Here is an 18825-nt window from a genome sequence, read left to right on the forward strand (position 1 = left end):
ACAACCTCACTTTCTTCAGCCAGATGCGGTGCGTGCAAAGCTTCTATCGCTACCACATCCCGGGCTGCGGGGACGCATGAAGTATTTTTAATGGTCGTAGCTCTTTGTTACTTCATAGAGCTGTTTTATTACCGTAGATTCATTTAATCAATAATTCGTCAAAAGTCTTAGCAAGTCCTTAGAAAAATATTGCCAGTGCATCTCCTCTGCGTGACTCACGTAAGCCTTGGGTGTGCACCTTTCCCGCTTCAAGCAGGTTTTTAAATTCATTTCATTCATTATAAGTACACATTGCTAATAGTAATCGCCTGGAAGAAAGCCTTCACGAATTATGCCAAGGATTTTACTCTGCATCACACGGAAGTTTTTGAAAGCTCCCCGTAGTTCACAACATGCAAACAGATACGTACGCTTGTTTCTCTTTCAAACAAGCGAAGAACACCTTTTACCAAAGGAGGAGGGAAACGGACCTTCCTGTATTAAGGTTGTCTATCGCCAATCATCAGCTAAGGATTTACCTTCCTCAAGAGGAATTGCATACGTTCCGATTCTTGCTTGCAGGTAACTGGATTCAGTCACTTCAAGCCGCTACTGATGACTGTAGGTTAACAGATAGGGCTACCGCTGTGGATATTGCGGACTGGCAGCCTTCAGCGTGGGGGCCAGGAACATGCCCAAAAACTCGGAGACGCAGGCAAAAACAAGGAGGTGCCATTGCACTCCTTCACAGAGAGAGCGGCGTGTTTGTGCCCTGCGTGTGTCCAGGGATAGAAGGCGTAAAGCAGCATAACACAGATGATTTACTAAAAGCCATCTTGGTAACCTTTGAAATAACGACAAAGCGCGCGGAGGGCCTCCCATGCCCATGACCCAAGGAAACCGCCACACATTTGGAACAACACCCAGCACATCTTGGGGGAAAAAACAACCAATTCAGCCTTCTCCTCCTTTACACATACTCTCTTTCCACCTCTCCATATACATCCCTATTTCCTCAACCTATCAAAATCCTCTTGGGTTAAAGAGGTCTCAAAAATTGGCCTGCTATACCTTTCTGGGTTAAATAAACATATTATGCCACAATCTCATCATATGCTTTATGTGACATTTCGCAAAGACAAATGCACATAAGGCCCCCAACCCCCTTATGGGATTATGATTTTAGAAAACAGAAGAGAGACATTTGTAAAGCAAAGAACAATTGAGTACCACATTTTTTCTTACAGTCCCTCATCTTTGTCTCTTATGTCATCTCTCATAGGCGTCAAAAGATTTATTTCACTGTTTGAAAGAGAGAAACAGGCATACAAGCATCTAAGAGACTGCACTTGTACATTGTCACAGTATTCATACCTCTTAGAGAGCCATCTCAACATCCTCCCTCCCTCTATAGGGCTGTTATCTCCTTCCTTAGTTCCCATTCCTCAACAATAACTCTATATAATATTCACTTTTATTTCAGCAGCCGTATGAACTACACGCAACATTAATGCCTTAAAAAAAACCATACAGCACAAAACACTTTTCTACAACCTTTTGTTTAAAAAGAAAGGTAAACATTTTTGAAAGGATGAAACAAACATCGACGATTTTAGTCCATTCAGTTGTTTGAACTTAACACCTACGGGATAGAAAGTAAATTGTCTACCTTTTCCACTTTACAGAACCCGTAAAGAGCAAGTGCTTATTCCTTACTTCCATTTTAAGTAGGCATTACTATATTAGTAACCTGGAAAAAGTCTTGGCAAGTTATGCCAAGAGCACAGTTGCAGCGTACGTTACCATCAGCGCCCCTCACTGCCCGGCACAGCAGCAGGGCTCGCGGTCCCTGCCTGCAGAGCCTCCCACCGCAACAACCCCTCTTCTCCCTCCGCTCCAAAGAGCCCAGTGAAGAAAGGACAGCCATTTCTTACGCTGAGTTCACCAACAACACAAACTTAACATGAGATACAGACAGCTGGCAAAGAAATATTTCAATACATGTAAAAATATATATACACACACACACTGTGGACTGTGGCTAATGCCATATAGTAAAATAATAATAGAAATGTGTATGTAAAAAGTCTTGATGTGAACAGCCATAGAAGCAAACTCAGACTCCTATACCCAAATGCAAGACTGTTGTTAATAAAGTGAATTTACAGGGCAGAGGGAAGAGATGTCTTGCTTACTCTGAGACTAGAAAAAGAGGCAAAACACTGCAAAATGTCCCCCTACGCACCCACCCACCCAGATTATTAGTTTCATCAAGTGGTTTTAAATAGTTAATGCCTGATCACAACACAACAAATCAATGTTTCTAATGCTCTTCTAGTGGGGAAAAAAAAAAAAAAAAAAAACAGGCTTACCTGCTGAAAACCCCCTTAACTCTGGCTTCGTATTGACGTAGTTGGGGAAAAAAGCAGAAGCACTGTCTTTAGCACAAGGTGGGGAGGGTGCTGGGGGGGGGTCGTCTCCTCACTGTACGATACAGGTAACGTCACAGATGAAGGCTGTGGCACAGCCTGCCCTGCAAGAGGGGCTGCAGTCCGAGCCCACCTCCCAACTTCACAGTGAAGCACCATTCATTTAAGTAATCTTTTCACTCCTTAACAAGTTGCTCAAGGTTGATTCCTTAAAGCACCTAACAACTAGTTACGACCATCTGCATAAAATCATCTGAAGGTGCACTTTAAGCCATCTTCTTCTATACCTTTTGTATTAAAAAGTAATTAATTTCTAGTGCACCGTAAGGCATGCTGAAGGCACAGTTGCTGTGTTTTACCAAATCAAGCTATTAGCTTGTGAACCAGAAAGTTCATCTTGATGTCTTATCTGTAGAAAGAGCAAAGGAGAACGGTTTCAAATACCTGCTAGCTGGCAAACATGACCGCTTTTTATTTTCACACACGCTGATCAGGACAGTGGAGTACATGAAGAGGAAATGTTCCTGCTCCAGTTTCAGTCTCAGTTCAGCAATTCGAGGAGACAAAGCTTGAACAGGCCACAGGCAAACTGCGGCGATGCTCCTTTTTTGTGATACCTCACTGCTTAATCCCAGACCTGGATTTAAAAGCACCCTGTACTACCACTCAGAATAAGAATTTTTCTTAAGATTTAGGCAATTTTTCCCCCTCAAAGCTCATAAAAACCTGCAAGACCTAAGGGCTGGATCCTAAGCACAGGTCTCCCCCCTTGTCCTGCGCACACAACCCACCAAAGCCACAGTTCTGGAGGGGCACCTTATCCAGGCGTTCGAGAGGAGATCTGGCTCTTGGGTCACCTCACAGATTGCTCTGTGCTGAGGATCGGGTTTCCTCCCAGAGTCAGCAAAATATCTAATTTGCTTACAACTTTCCAGCAGAACGAACGGGCAGAAAGTTGTGTATGTGGCTAGCGTCAGTGTACTACACAGCACCGCGCTCTGCTTTGAGTCACCAGTTAAGCAACTCGACACAAAGCTGCACTTTAGTTCCAGGATAAACTCAAATATCTGAGGTGTAAAAGAGATTGGATTTTTGTGGACAGGACATAGGCCAGGAAGCACAACCCGAAGACTGGTATTAGCAGTCCAAGTCAGGTCACACAGTACAGTTAAATCAACTAATGTGCGTTTGACTACAGTTCTTAAATTTATATAGGTAAGCTAAGAGTACGCTTTCACTTGCTACCATTTGCTCCAGGATTTTATTTCGACAATTCTTCACACCGCTAAATTAGGCTAAAAACTTGCATTCGTTATTTGTAAATTCCCACGAGTGGTCCATAAAGACACTTTAAAAAAAGAAAACTCTAAAGATTCTACCATTACCATATTAATGCCAAACTTCTCATTTGAAAAAACTTTCATTTTCCAGGTGCTGTTAATGACTGAAGCCTATTAAGATTTCTTTTTAATTAAAGAATTAAATACTGCTTTGAATTTTGTGAGATGTTCCAATATCTTTCAGTAGGAAAATGGCCTTTCATCCACCCCTAATTTCATCCACCTCTGTCAGAATCCTTTAGAGAAACTAAATTTTTTTTTTTGTTAAGTTGTAGTTTCACTTTCCCTCCTCCCCTCCAGAGCTGGGGTCTCTCTATTCCTCCCACAACTGTACTACTGAGATGGTTTTCTTGTCTGAACATTTTGGAGCAATGGTCACTCGTCATTTATTCTCCCACCCCATCACTAACTTGCAATTAATTGGGATCTAGATAACAGTGAAAACACTCAGGAAGCATAGGAAGGACCAAAAATAACATCTTTAAGAAGTAAAAGGGCTTCCAAGCACGTGAAAAAATTGCCTATGAACTGTCCTAACCAACTGAACTAGTAATCCCTTAATGATGGGACACAATGCTAATCTCCTTCCACCCCCCCCACCCCCCCTCTTCAGCCACCAAGACAGTTAAAGGTTTCTTCTGTCCCCTTATCTATTCATGATGCCCACAGGGGCTGCAAGTTGAAGCAGTCAATATTCCCATTACAGACCAACTGCCGAGTTTCACATCAGCTGTAAGCAGCAGCTCTGGGTTGAGACTTGCAAAGGACATCCCTGCAACATATGGCCAAACTAGAGGCTGGGGAGCTCTAAATAAGGAAAGGAGAGGACAGAATTTTGAATTTTCAATGAACTGAGCATCTTTGCAAATGCCAAAGGAAGAGAGAGGAATAGTTTAGGATATTTTGGCATCATTTATAAAGAAAGTAAACAAAAAAGTATGAAGACGTAGGTTATCAAAAAATGCCAACAAGATGCTTCATTCCACAAAGCAACTGCTGGACTTACCACTGCAACGTTTCTATTTCGCATGTGTTCCCCCCACTACCACTACTTACTCTACCAAAGTTTGTACCTCAGTTAGAAGCTTGATGGAAATATGTGACATAGCTATCATGAACGACGTAAAAGTTTTGGCAATATTTTTGGCTGAGGAGATATGGCACCAGATTAGATCTCATCTTTAACAATAGCTCAACGTTTCATTCTTCCTAGATTAAAACATTTAAATGAAATCAGCAATTTCCATGCATAAAATCAGTAGTCATCACAGTGCCAACACCAACTTGTTCAACCATGAGACTTGCTTTTAAAACATTGTATTTGCAGAAAATATTGAAAATGCTTTCTGGATCCTGTATGTCACAATTATAAGCAGGGAGTCTAACCTATTTCGGTCTTTTTCAAGCCAAGTTCAAGTGAAACTAAGGTTGTTCCTGTTCAGTTTGTGTTCACCATATGTTTCAAACGAAAACTGGAGCTAAATGATTAATCTGAGGGAGGGAAAAAAAGAGTAGAAGTAATATAAGGTTTGAAATACAACAGCAAGAGCTGCCCCAACTACACCCTGATTATAACATGCAGTTGGAAGACTTTGTTACGTAGACTTGGCAGAGTGGGCAACTCCAGTTGCTACCTCTTCGCTATAATATATCTGATATAAACTTCAAGTTGAGAGCAAGCTACTTACTTACAGAGCTTAAACTGAGAAGGTTTTAGGTGTTCCAGGAGCTCAGGGGTGAGTCTCCACACATCTCCCTGCTTCACCCCGCCACACACACACTGGGTGAGGAAAAGCCTGCTTGATGTCTCAGGCTTTTGTATGAAAACTGGAATAAATCAATGTCTGATCCTTAAAACTATCTCAGTAAAGCAAAGTTCCGGGGGGGGGGGGGGGGTGTCCCGAAAGACTACTGCTGCTGAAAGCACCATCTAACTTCACGCAGCTTGCATGCTATAACTAGATTAAGTGAAAATTCAAAGTTAAGCAAGATTTTAAGTGTATTTGTAAGCATCCGCTAATAGACAGGCTCCCTGGCTTTTTTAGCTGTCTTCAACAGTATAGAGGGATATTAACAAGGAGAGGAGGGGAAAAAAACAAAACAAAACATTTCTTTGTTTAGGAGACTTCCTACTTTTAGATATTATTATATAAAGTCCTAGTGCTTAAAAGACAAATGAAACAAACAAAATTAAGAACAAAGAGCAATTCAGCACTGTCAAAGGTAGTGTCACATGATTGACTACATTTTAGGCTCTTTCCAGTGTATAAAGCCACGCTTAAAAAACATGCGTGTGCGCAGGGCTTCACTGTGCACCCACTCTAATCAAAACCTGCATTTTTTTCATTAATATATGTTCTACTTAATGGCAAGAGGCCAGCTTTTTTACAGATGTATGATAACTGAGAACCTGAAAGATACTATGCTTATCATCTGATGCATAAGTAAAGTCTAACAAAGGCCTGAAGTTAGCATGCTTATATGCGAAGGCTTAAAAAGAAAAAAACCCACACCACGCACACTATTTCCTCCTTACTACTTTCCATCTTTCAATCTCAAGACAAACCAAGAAAAGATCAAAAAACGATGGCAAGAGCTTGTTTTAGAACCTGTAGACCACCCTAAAGGATTAGATTTAGCACAACGTATACTCGACCAGTCTTACAACAGCAGAAATGCCAATTTTACTAGACACTTCCTATTAATATTGCTCAAAAATAAATAAGATGTTCCATCTCAACGAATTCAACATAGTGTTTACTTCACACTAGTAAAAAGTTTGTACTTTGTTTTTTTTTTTTAATTAACGCATACAATAACCAAGACATAGCACAAATATATCAGCTCTCATTTTGATGCCCTAGCAATTGCTCTGCTAACATGCTTAGCTGAACTAATCGGATACCAACAAGAAGAAACAGCACTCAAGCAGTGGCCCTCACTAATGGCAATTCCCCATAGCCTCAAACCAATTATGACCTAATATACATGAGATACAACACTTCTACTGCAATGATAAAATATGTGTTTTTTGCTGCTATCACCACCAAACGTTCTTCCTTCCTTTCTGCTGTCCTGTAGAAGACTCAAAAGTGGCAGAAATTGACTACTCAGCAGTTTGGTTTTGTCATTTTTATGCTGAATGTCATCAGATGCAGAAAAAGGAGAGTTCTTGCTGCCTGTAGACTTAAAGTACTTGCAAAGAGAAGTAAACTAGGCTAAAGGTTGTCAGATAGTATAGCAGGGGTTTTTTTGTTTGCTTTTAAGTAATATGCTCTAAAGAGTTCTCCCAAAAAGATAAAATCCCATTCAATTGCCTAAAAATTGTGGGAACAGAATAACACCAAATAAAATTATTTCCTACTTGCACTTATAGAAGAAGATTATATTATTTAAAACAATTGCCTATTTCCCCCGCCAAAGAAATTCTATAGTTTCAAAGAATAAAATGCATTCTCTTTCAATTGAGATGTAGAGATAAATGAGGTACACATTTTGCATACATACCTAAATTTTTATACATTAAGTTTTGGTCTAAAGACAGATTACTGAAAATGTAACTTTTTGATTAACCTGTTTTTAAAAGCTAAATTTTGTAACACAGTTACATCCATGCACTGTCTTCTATGAACACAGCCCTGCATTCGTTATTCTCTCCCCTTTTACATGGTGGTAAGTTTGGCCAGGATAAATATATCTACACTACATCTACATCAATAAATCTGCATTCACACTAAATATCATATACCGATATAGTTAAAGCCTCATAGCCTGTCTGTAAACAGTCCCTCCTGCAATTTTTTTTAATATTTACTTCACAAAGATCTATTATAAGTTACAATTACATCTTTCATTAAACTTCATTTTTAAGAATTTCCAAAACACTTTTACACTTTCAAAGTTGCTTTGTTGAACACATACGCATACATAGAATAATATATGAAATATATGAATTTCCATACGAGGCCTTGAGGAAAGCCTCACGATATCATTTTGTTCCGCCCAAATGGGGAGAGAAGAAAATTTAAAAAAAATAGAATTCAATTGTGCACACATTTTAAGCTTTGCAACAGCTCACAGTTATTCTGAGATTTTACAATTACTTTCAAAAGCAACTTATGTTCCAGAATGCTTCTGTACTAGAAGTGGTAAGTGTAGTTTCTTTGTTAACCTTTACAGTTACTACATAATAATTTTCCCCTGTTTTTATAACACTATAAAAATGTGCCATGGCTTTAAGAAGTGGCATAAAAAGGGATCATAGGATAGCCACTATTACCTTTTAAATAACCCCATTACTTTTAATTTCCTGTCTTACAGAAAACACAGAATATAGCGTATGAGGATATAGTGTTTTGAGGATGAACATCACAGCAAACATTCACTTTTTCACTGTCACTGCGGATCTAAAATATACTACTGTTATGATCAGGGAACAAAAAATATAGCTCACATTTCTGCAGTCCTGAAAGCTGCTCTCTTATGCCTTTACACAATGCAGCAGATAAACATTTAAACTATTTTAGCTCATCTTGTATTAAACTAAGCATTGTAAATCTCGATCAGTTAGTTTCAAGGCAAAGAAAAGGCCTTTACTATGCTACTGCTAACTAGTAGATTCATAAATATAATTAGCAATTTTCATTAATTTCAAGGTTATTTGCATTTAGCAGCTTATAGTGCTCAAATACACAGCACTTTGCTAGACACTTAAGAGTAGGAATGAAATTTATGTGAATGACTGATAATTTTGACCAACTTTAATAAATTATGTAGCAATTAATTGCTTCAAAGTCAGTTTGTATAGAAATTTGCAAATTTACTATCATGCCAAGCCAAAAATTACTATTTTCTTTTTACAACCATAAAATACAGATTTGTTAACAAAGATACCTAAATTATCAGGTGGTCTCTGTCCCTGCTACTAGACCGAGTTGCTTTTAGCTCAGAGCCTGGTTTAATAGTTTTAGTACACCTTTCAAAGCTTTGAAATTCAACCACTCCATCTGCATATAGGTCTGCCCAGCTATTGGGGATGTAAGAAGCACGTTTAAAAAAAAGAAATAAAGAGCAGGAGAAAGCTAAAAATACCCAATTACAAAAAAAAAAAAAAAAGGCATAAGGGAGACTATGATGTTACAAGATAAATATTCAACCACAGAAATTACAAAAAAAAAAAGAAATCATACTTTGTTAGGATTCACTGCTCATTTTCAGTATGCATCACCATTTGCACACCTCCTTTATTCAGCCCATCTCCACGCCAAAAATTCAGCTTTTTCCAAATCTTTTTGGCACCAGTTTAATGCCTAGCGCTGGGCTAAACGAGAAGAGCCGACTACCAGCAACAGCCACAACCGGAGCCATCACAAGTCTCAAAGCAGAGCAACTGCTCCCTCCCTCTCTTCCCCCCGAGCGGACCCTTCCAGCGTACAGTCTACACCACGGGCGCGTTAGGCAGAAGCGGCCGCGTGCCCGGGGTCGAACCCCCTCGCAGGGCACCCACCACCGAGGCCTTCTGGCCAAAAGCCGTTTCTTCCTCATGGACTCGCAGGGCTTCCCCGTGACGAAGCATTAATAAACCTTGGACGGACTCTTCCATACCCTGCGGTTTGTCGTCGTTCTTGCGGGGTGTTTTTTGTTTGTTTGTTTGTTTTTGGGGGGCAGTTTTTACGGTACCCCCTCCCCAAAATGAAAGAGCTATTTGAAAAGCCATTTCGAAGAGCCGCTCTACAAAACACAGCACGGCTCTACCGCAGAGAGCCGACACGAGCACCTGCGCAGCCCCGGACCTCTCCGGCTGCTCAGGCACACAGGAGTCGCATCTGTGACGTTGAGATGCTGAACTTCATCCAACCTGGGCAAAACACAGTAACAGTGGTAGTGAGCGCACGGCGTGGACCAGGTGATGTGAGAGTAAGGGCCAGAAAGAAAAGCAACGTACCCAACCTGAACGTCTGCCGCGCAGGAAGAAGCGAGCAAACCCCGGGCAACGCCTGCGCTTCTGTGGTTTTACTGAAGCTCGCCCAACACAAAGGTAAAGTAATTTTTACTTCAGTCAGCCTAAAAGCTGGAAGTATTCTACAAATTCTAACACTAAATCTTCTAAATCTTTTTCCACGGTTACTTTCCAGGAGCGATGTGTGACATCAACGTTACACAGGTTAAGCACCTGCTATGTATCTGAAGGGATAATTTTGCTCATGGCTTGAGTTTAACTGAACAGCTGCGGTCCAGTTGTACAAATTGTGTGGCACACCACAATTTTGGGTAAAAGTTTGTACTTCTATGTTAAATACAGAATTTGAGGTATATTTACATGGCAATACCAACAGCTATTTCTTCTTTAAGAAAGTGGCCAAGGTGGAAGAAGCGGGGGGGGGAAGGCATAAACATTATTTATGAAAATTCCCTCTCCACTGCATATCAACAGAAGAAAAAAATAAATGAAAGCTTATGAAAAAGCGTATACAAACTCAGTAAGGAAATACAGTGTTGATGCAAACAAAATAAGCAACAATCCAGAACAAATTACCAAGCTAGAACAGGACTTCACCATTTGGTATTAGCACTCAGAACATCACTGAGTACCAAATTTAGTAACAAGTGAATAATGAACCAATAATGAAAGGTCAGCTACTTTATTTGCCTATAACTTAATGTTGCGCCGCTCCCCTCCCCTCCTTTAAAAAGGAACAGAGTTTACCAGTGAGCATTCTAGTGAATCTCTGGATGAAACAGTATTAGTAGTATGAGAACAATTTTACACCACTGCTACTGAGCACCAGCATTAAACTCGGAACAAATTTAGCAAAAAGGAGTATGCACGACTTTAAAAAAAAAAAAACAACAACAACAACAACAAAAACAACATACTCTGCTTAGGCATTAAGAGCTGTCCATTTCTCATTTATTTTGCACAGGTTATTAAAATTAACTATTTGTGCCGTATTACAGGATCCTCCAATTCCCTCATTTTAACTGTTAGTAAATCAAGAGATCGCATATTAAACTACATGCTTACCACCTCTTCATATATACCTGAAATTAAAAAAGAAAACCTGAATTCTTATACAGTTTTAAATACCTAGCATCCCTAAGAGATATGCATTTCTTAAATTCCTATATTAAACATTTCTGCGCAGATTCAAAGTTCATACAATCATGTAACAAACATAAATGAGATATTACGACACTCCTGTTAGGGTCAATTGGAATAATACCGTCTCCTGACTGGCACAAAGGTAGGTTTTAGCTCTTGCTCATTGAGTTATGCTATTCCCCCCAACCACCTAGAATTTGATTAAATAATTGAACTGCGATAAATGGAAAGCTTGCCATATATGAACTCTTACTGTTGATCAGCACCAAAACTCACTGTGATCAATACCATTAAAAGACACTTAGTATTGAATCATTCTCACTTGACCCTAGCGAGCAGTCCTGTCTGCACACTAGAATACTAGTTTTATTAAAAGAAAAACATGGTTCCAGCTGCCTCAGAAGGAAAGATCTGTGTGCCTTTTTACACTGCAGTAGTACACATCAGTAACAGACCAAGACGGGAGGGGAGGAACCTGTGTACAATAGCACAGAATTCTGAAATAATTGGTCATGAGTGCTTTGCTAATTAGCAACAATATTCCAAGAGACAGACAAATATATTTTAACCTTCTTCTACCACAATTAGATTCTTCTGGCCACAAAACTTTAAAGTGTTTTCCTCAGAATTTTAACTCACCTGAGGGAAGAGAGAGGTGGTTAAGTTCTAAGGGTAGTCTGTTATCTCACATTAAACTACCGCCTAAATTCATCGAACATCCTACAGATTATGTTTTCTGCTACTGTTCCAAAGATGCATTGTTTTGAATTTCTTGCTCTAGAAGTAGTAGGAAAAAAAACATGAACTAGTCTTCTATGATAACTAGAAAGCTGCCATCTCAAAGACTTTTTCATAAGGTAATCTGCTCTATCACTGAAAATAAGTTTCTGGATGATTTGTTCTGGAACTGTTTTTAAATTACCTTTTTTTTTTTTAAAGAAAAAAAAAACATTTGCATCTTTTGCCCTTGCTAGGTGGTAGGTGCATTTTCCCTGCAAAATGCTAAAGCAGTTTTGCAAACTCCATCCCCCCCAAGAGTGCTTCAGTAGCACATTGAGGACTTCCTCGGGGGCTGGCCGGGGGGGGGGGGGGGGGGGGCAGCCTGCAGGATCAGGCCCCTGGGCAAGAGCTGTATGGAGTAACTGCAGAGAACAACTCCCTTGAGGGAGCTTTTTTTTTCCCCCTCTTCTCTTAGCTAACCCTCTTGCCCTGCTTATTCCTAGAAAATTAGAATTCCTAACTGATATATAAATGCTAGATATTTAATGGATAATTCTAAACGCAAACACAGCAAGCTTTTTCCTTCACAACTAACCACTACGAAACATGAAGTTTCAGGAAAATAAATAACTGAACACAACAACTGGAGGAGTGTTTTTGTCAACAGAAATATTTTTGCTCACGCAAACTAGAGCTCTCTCTAACTGGAATTTTAATTTCTATGCTAGAATATTTAAGGATCCATTAAGATGACATAAGCTCCACTTTTCGAGCAAAAGCATACAGGATCTGTACATTTAAAATCTAAAAGTAAAATCAATTTACCAAAACAATAAAACTTTGCTATCTTCACAGAGGGGAAAAACATTAGACACGCAGCGTAGACTACATATTTTAAAATAGCGTTCCTAAAGTTCAGCTGAGCATGAAAGTTAATCTTTCAAAAGTGAACATTCAGCTCCAATTCTGTTCAAGTTTACTAATACTAGCAAAAAGAAACTTGACTATTTTTATAAATTCTCCAGATATTTTTAGCTAGGTTTTATGGTAATAAAATCTTTTCACTTAAAATAAATAAGTGTTTATATATATAAAATATTTTTTTTTCTTTGAAACATCTCTGCATTACTTCTCACCAGTCAGACTACAGTCACAAGGTCATCATGATACTAAAAAACAAAAATTGAAGACCACCTTTCATTTCAAGACACTTTCATTCTAATAGTCCCTTCCCCAAAAAAGTCAGATCCCTCTTCAACTCATTCTGTTATTTGTGCTCTTACCCAAAATTTTAACTTAATTAAAAAAACAAATTGCCTCATTTTACCTGTTTGAGGCAGTTTCCCTTTCAGATTTTTAAAAGGACAATTCAGTTGATGATCCCACTGCACCATAAAGAGGCAGCACAGAGCAGCAACGTGCCTCCCTCACCGCCTCGGTTACTCTGTATGGGACACAGTCCTTGTGCTTTAGGTTTCTTTTGTGGCAAACACTATGAGAATACACTTGAGCAAAAAAAAATAACATAATTCAACTCAATTTTACATTTCAAACTTTAACACCTCTGCAGGGAAAAAAAAAGAAAAGTCTTCCTACTTTTTAACTGCCATTAAACGTTACATGTACAGTGTTTTAATGTTGACCCTGAAGTTGACCCTAATGACACACAGTTTATTTGCTAAGTACAAAAAGATCCAGCTACAAACATTAAGATTTTCTTGTTGGTTAAGTGCATTCATCTTTCACACACACAGATACTGTGGACTTGGAAGCAAAACCAGGAGAGAATATAATCGTATAATCTTTTAACTATCTTAAACATGTCCAAGTATAAAAGAGCTTTTGCTCCTACACAGGAACTTTTCAAAGACAGTTCGGTTATTTCTGGTGATGAGAGGGAACAACCGAAGCATCCACATGGACAACGGTCCCCAGAGAGGCTGAGGAGCCCCGAGCAGCTTCCTGACCTTCCCAGCACACCCAAGCCCAGGGGCCCGGGGAGATTTTGGAGGCTCTTACAGCACTTTTGACAATTATCATCTTTATGTGGGCAGCACACGCAAGACTCACACAGCAAAGATGCAGGTTGGAAAGTCATATAAAAGCACACACTTGACATGTCCAGGAAGGGGGCGGGGGGGGGGAGGAGAAACGAAAAGAAAAAGAAAAAAGAAAAACTGGACGGAACCTTCCGACTAAGGCTTGAAAATAACACACAAGTATTTCTGGTAACAATGTCATATTTCCAGAAGAAATAAGGAAATGAAAGCTCTGTTTTTAGCTTCGCTTTCAACAGTAATTAACAGATAATTCTATACTCTGCATCATTTGTGAAAAAGAATGGACTGACCTAGAGATAAACATTTCGCATGTGAAAACAAATTGAGGGAAGACACAATACAGAGAAATACACGGAAGTCCCTCTCAAACTACACAAAGCAGTTCAGTGTTAGTAAGTACATCGATCCTATTAAAACTTCTCCACTTATCCTTCTCCCCCTCTAAAACATGAAAAGTTATTCTCCCTTACACACACTGTATGACATTTAATATTTGCATCCATTCTCCATCTGTTTTGTCATTTTGATTAGTCAAATTCCAATTGCTCTTATAATTTAAGAAAGTCAAATTTATGAAAACCCCACATCAGTATTGCACCGTTCCCATCTCACTGTACTGGCATAAGGAGGAAGTCACCAGAACAGTCTTTAATTATGCTCTATGCCTCCAGGTACTGCTCATCAACAGCCCAAGATGACAACATCCTAAAAGTTAAGTAAGATGACTTCAAGGAGGAGGGGTAGGTTAAGGGAACAAAAAAACTTCCTGCAGCATCTCTTGAAGGCTCACCCTGTCCATTTCTAAAGGGGTGTATTTTAATTCTACCTGGGACCCTCTCATGGAAGTTATAGGAAGTATCACATTTTCTGTTAGATAGGCAAATCCCAAGCCATTTAAGAATTGTTCAGGTCAAAACCATGCATTTAAACTCCACCCAAGAGCTAGCCTGAAGCCACAGGAACTCCAACACCTTAGAGTCCTATGGGCTGTACTTAAAAGAACAAGAGAAGTGAATAAAACCCCCATCTTACAAAAAAACCACCTTCAAGGTCTCAAAAATATGTGGAAAAGTTTTTATTACCCCATGATTAAGAAAAAAGAAGAGGGGAAATAAAAGTATTTTAAAACACTTCCTGGTTATATTTTATTATCCTCGAGTTACACTTCCAAGATACATTCCTTTTTTATTCCCCTTCCTCAAAATTTACATATCTACACACAATTTAAGGTCTACATACAAGGATGTGTTCAGGGTACCTTCCACGAAGGGGGAGTGCCACAGCAAGAGCGAGTGAGCGTGTGCAAGTAGCAGTCCTTCAGGATGCAGGTTTAAATACGTGTGTGTCACCTACTTCAGCTTTTTTTTTTTTTTTGCAACAAAAAAGATACTTTTGATGATCAGACAGTATGAGGAACTACACAAACTAAACTTCCAACAACATAACAGTTAATACGGTCAGTGAAGAATTATCTGTCCTTGCCATGACAACTTGCTGCCTACAAAGGAATCACAACAGCTATCAGATTCGTATTTTCCACTATAATTGTAAGCTTTTAGAGAGGAAAAACAAAAAAATTTAAACTTGGACCCATGCATGGTCCTCAGCCACTCCACTGAGAAGAGCATGAATATGGCTGCTAAATGACATGGGGTTTGTTTGTTTGTTTCACCATATCCACTTACATTCAGCATTTTTCTCCCTACTTGATATTTATGGAATCAAAACTAAAAATCAACACAACTAAGCTATTTTTAAAGCAATTTTAACTGTCACAGCTACAACACACAGTTCTGTCTCATGAAGCCATTTCCCACCACCCTGCACACACAAGATACAAACCCTAATTATACTAAAAATTAGCAAGCCCAATTCAATGCCCATCCAACAGTCTAAAACCCATTCACTGGGCACAGACAGTTTTTGTGAGGATTTTTAGGCTAGTTTTCCTCAAATCGGTCTTCACATCCTATAACATTCTGGGTGAAGGATAACAGAAAATCATTACGTTACCCGTCACAGACTCGCTAAGAACCGAAATAGCTTGCTAAAAGGCAGCGCTACTTCTCTGGCGCATCGTTGTTACCCTCTCCCCCCGTTTCTCTCCCAAATAAAACGCTCCAGGACGGACGTTGCAAATTCATTTTCTCAATAGAAACAAAGGGGCCCAGAGGTGGAAAAAATATTTCTCCCCCCCCCCCCACCCCCCAGCCCAGTCAAAAAACCGCCTGGTGGTGCCACAGCTCAGCTATTACGGGTGTTTGCGGCTCCTGGGGGAGCAGCTGGTGCCCAGGCGAGGTGGCCAGGGCCGGGGGAGCCCCACCTGGGCCGGGGGAGTCCCAGGTGCCCGGGGTTCGCGCCTGCCCTCCCCCTCGCCCCACGCAGGCGGCATCAGGCCTATCTGAATAATCAGGTTGCAGCGGGCCACGGCCTCCTGAGATATCAGCTGCCCGGGGGACTGCAGGGAGGGAGCACCCCAAGGTGCACGCCACAAGTTGGACCGGCGCGGGCGCCCGTCCGCTGGGGCCGCGACCGTCCTGCCGCATCCTCATTTTTCCCAAAAAAGAAAACCAGCGCAAGGAGCGATCGTGACTAACGGTGTGCTGCGCTCTGTCGCGGAGCATGACCAGCAGTCAAAATCATTGCAATGCCTTCTCCAAGTTTTGAATTAAGTGACCTAAACCTCGAAGTATTGCAATAGCCTTCCCCGATTCGGAGGGGTCTGAATGCAGAAATTCTGCATTCCTTTCACATTCCCTCGAGATTTCAATAGTAAGGCAGGAATCTACTCTGAGCTTATTAAATACTTTGCACCTCCCCCAAAATAATTCTCCACCCTTCTATCAAGCAAACCTTGACCAGGCCCCTCTCTTTCAACTGCAGCGTATCCAGTTGTCTGTTTTTAAATACTTCCACGGGGGAGGGGAGGGAGAGAGCCACACACAGGCTCCCTGCGAGCACGGCACTAGCCTCCCCTCTCCCAGCAGGTAGAAAGGTAATTCTGCAAATCTGGGTGTGCCCACTTCAAATCTGGAGATCCAGCACGGGCTGGAATGCAGTGACTAGTGGGCCCAAGAATTTCCCTCTGAACAACAGACCCAGCACGCGGCGCAACGAGCCTCGTCGGGCCTCAACTCCACTTTGTGGCAACCGTAACTGATACCACCCCTTGACCTTCCTTTGCGCGACGAGGACACGGATTACCAAATTCTCCCCCTTTCCTCTTGGGCACCTCAGCACCCTCTAGAAAAAAAACATACCCTCAAAATATCTTTTGTCAGTGATAACATGCATATGCTGTTAAAAAGAAAATATATATATATATATATTTAAAGAAATTGTAACAAAGCGAGCGGAAACTCTCCATGAAGCGGCCACACACCAATAGAGGTCAATACAATGTATTGAGTAATTTCAGTGTGCTACAGAACAACTTTGGCTCTCATGACATAATCATTTGACCAAACTATTAATTAGACACTCATGCTGAAACACACACTTCACATATCCACTTTTCCATCCCTCCCCTCTAATGGTATCACTTTTCTAACTATATCAAACGCTGGCCTGTGCAGGGCTCTCTGGAAAACTCAGCCCAGGCTTGCAACGTGCAAACACGCTGGGTGGGCCTGGTGAGCAACACGCGCGCGCACGCTCACCCCCCTACCCCTGCCTACCCCACTGTATCTGACACCTTTCCCTTTTGTAAAAATATACGAAGACTTCAAATAAGTTACTTTGAAAACATGCTAATAACCAATTTTCACAGAATATTCAACATTTGAAGGCTGCCCTTTCACAGATACCTAGCCACTCTAAATACACACCCAGTAAGCAATGTTTAGAGACATGGAAAAAAAAAATAATCTCTAACTTGTTGACCCCATAAAAGTATTGTACAACTATAAAAGGAATAAGAAAGTCACTTTTACATATGGAGGCCACTGAACGAATTTTAAGTGGGTTTCTATATTTGATTTTGGTAGGGGGGAGTGGAAACAAAGGGGAAGGAAGCGCAGTTATGAGAAACGCAATTTAATTTTCTGTTAAAACAGCAGTATAAATCCAATCTATATCTGATACATTCCAACATGATACTGCATGATGGAACAGTGTTTTAACAAATAAGGGCTTCAGGAGAAACAATACAGGCATACTGATACAATCATATTTGCTGTTTTTACAGTACTATGCCTGTATCTTGGCAATGCGTACTTAGAGAAGTGCTTAAGTTCAATGCAGAATTCTTTTCAACACAAGTTACAGACAGATACATGTTTCTAATATTTCCTACTTCACTAAAAATATGAAGACATGCTACCCCACAAGAATATACTTTTATAATTTTAACTGAATTGACAATTGAAAGAATAGGAAAATACATTTAAATACGCTAAATAGTGATACAAAAGGTGTGGGGGGGTTAAACAGTGATTTTTAATTTACATTTATATGAATAAAATGAATTTGTTTCCAATAGCATAAATAGATCACTGTTTGTGCATCCTTAAATGAATTTACAAACATATTTATTAACCTTATTACAGAGGCTTCTAGGGAATGATCAATTCTTACATGTCCCATTGAATTTTTTATTTAAAACTAATAATATTTTAAGTCTACAAGAATATTTTTATAGAGACAAAAGCTGAAATATACAGGTTTATTATAATTTACAGTAATTTACATGCATATCATGTATAATAAAGAATAGGGCATATAATGTATTAATTTCTCGTGCAAAGTATCAAATAAATATAACTATAAAGATTAACATGCTAAGAATTGGTCCAGAGAGGTCCAATTGCTAAATCTAGACCATAAAAAAGTCTCCATGTTTTCCTCAAACGAAGCCTTCCTTCAACACTAAATAAACCTTAAACTTCTAATTCTCAAAATACCAAGATTTAATTCCCAACAAAACAGCTTTTCAAATCAATTATTTTAGATAGACTGTGCTTTTAAAAATAACTAGGAAATAGTAGGAGCCCCTGCTAATAAAGTTGTACAGACAGACATACTTCCCAGATTGAATAATGGAGGGCAGGAACAAGCACGTGGAAAGTTTGATCTATTTTGCTATTACTCTCTAGTGCACTCCAGCTTTTCTATAATCTAAACATTTGTGAAAAAGGCAGACTGAATTGCTGTAGGCAGTTTAAAAATACTACCCTGCTGTCTTGCAAGTATTGCTT

At 39.8% G+C, this 18825-nt stretch overlaps 1 protein-coding gene across 2 annotated transcripts in view; it reads right to left on the reverse strand.

The window, feature by feature from the left end:
* The window catches only part of IGF2BP3 (insulin like growth factor 2 mRNA binding protein 3), a 122778-nt gene that overhangs the window by 101298 nt on the left and 2655 nt on the right, over nucleotides 1-18825 (reverse strand). The gene's annotated exons all lie outside the window — the stretch shown is intronic.

This window comes from Struthio camelus, chromosome 2 (assembly GCF_040807025.1).
Source record: "Struthio camelus isolate bStrCam1 chromosome 2, bStrCam1.hap1, whole genome shotgun sequence".
Classification (NCBI taxonomy): Eukaryota; Metazoa; Chordata; class Aves; order Struthioniformes; family Struthionidae; genus Struthio; species Struthio camelus.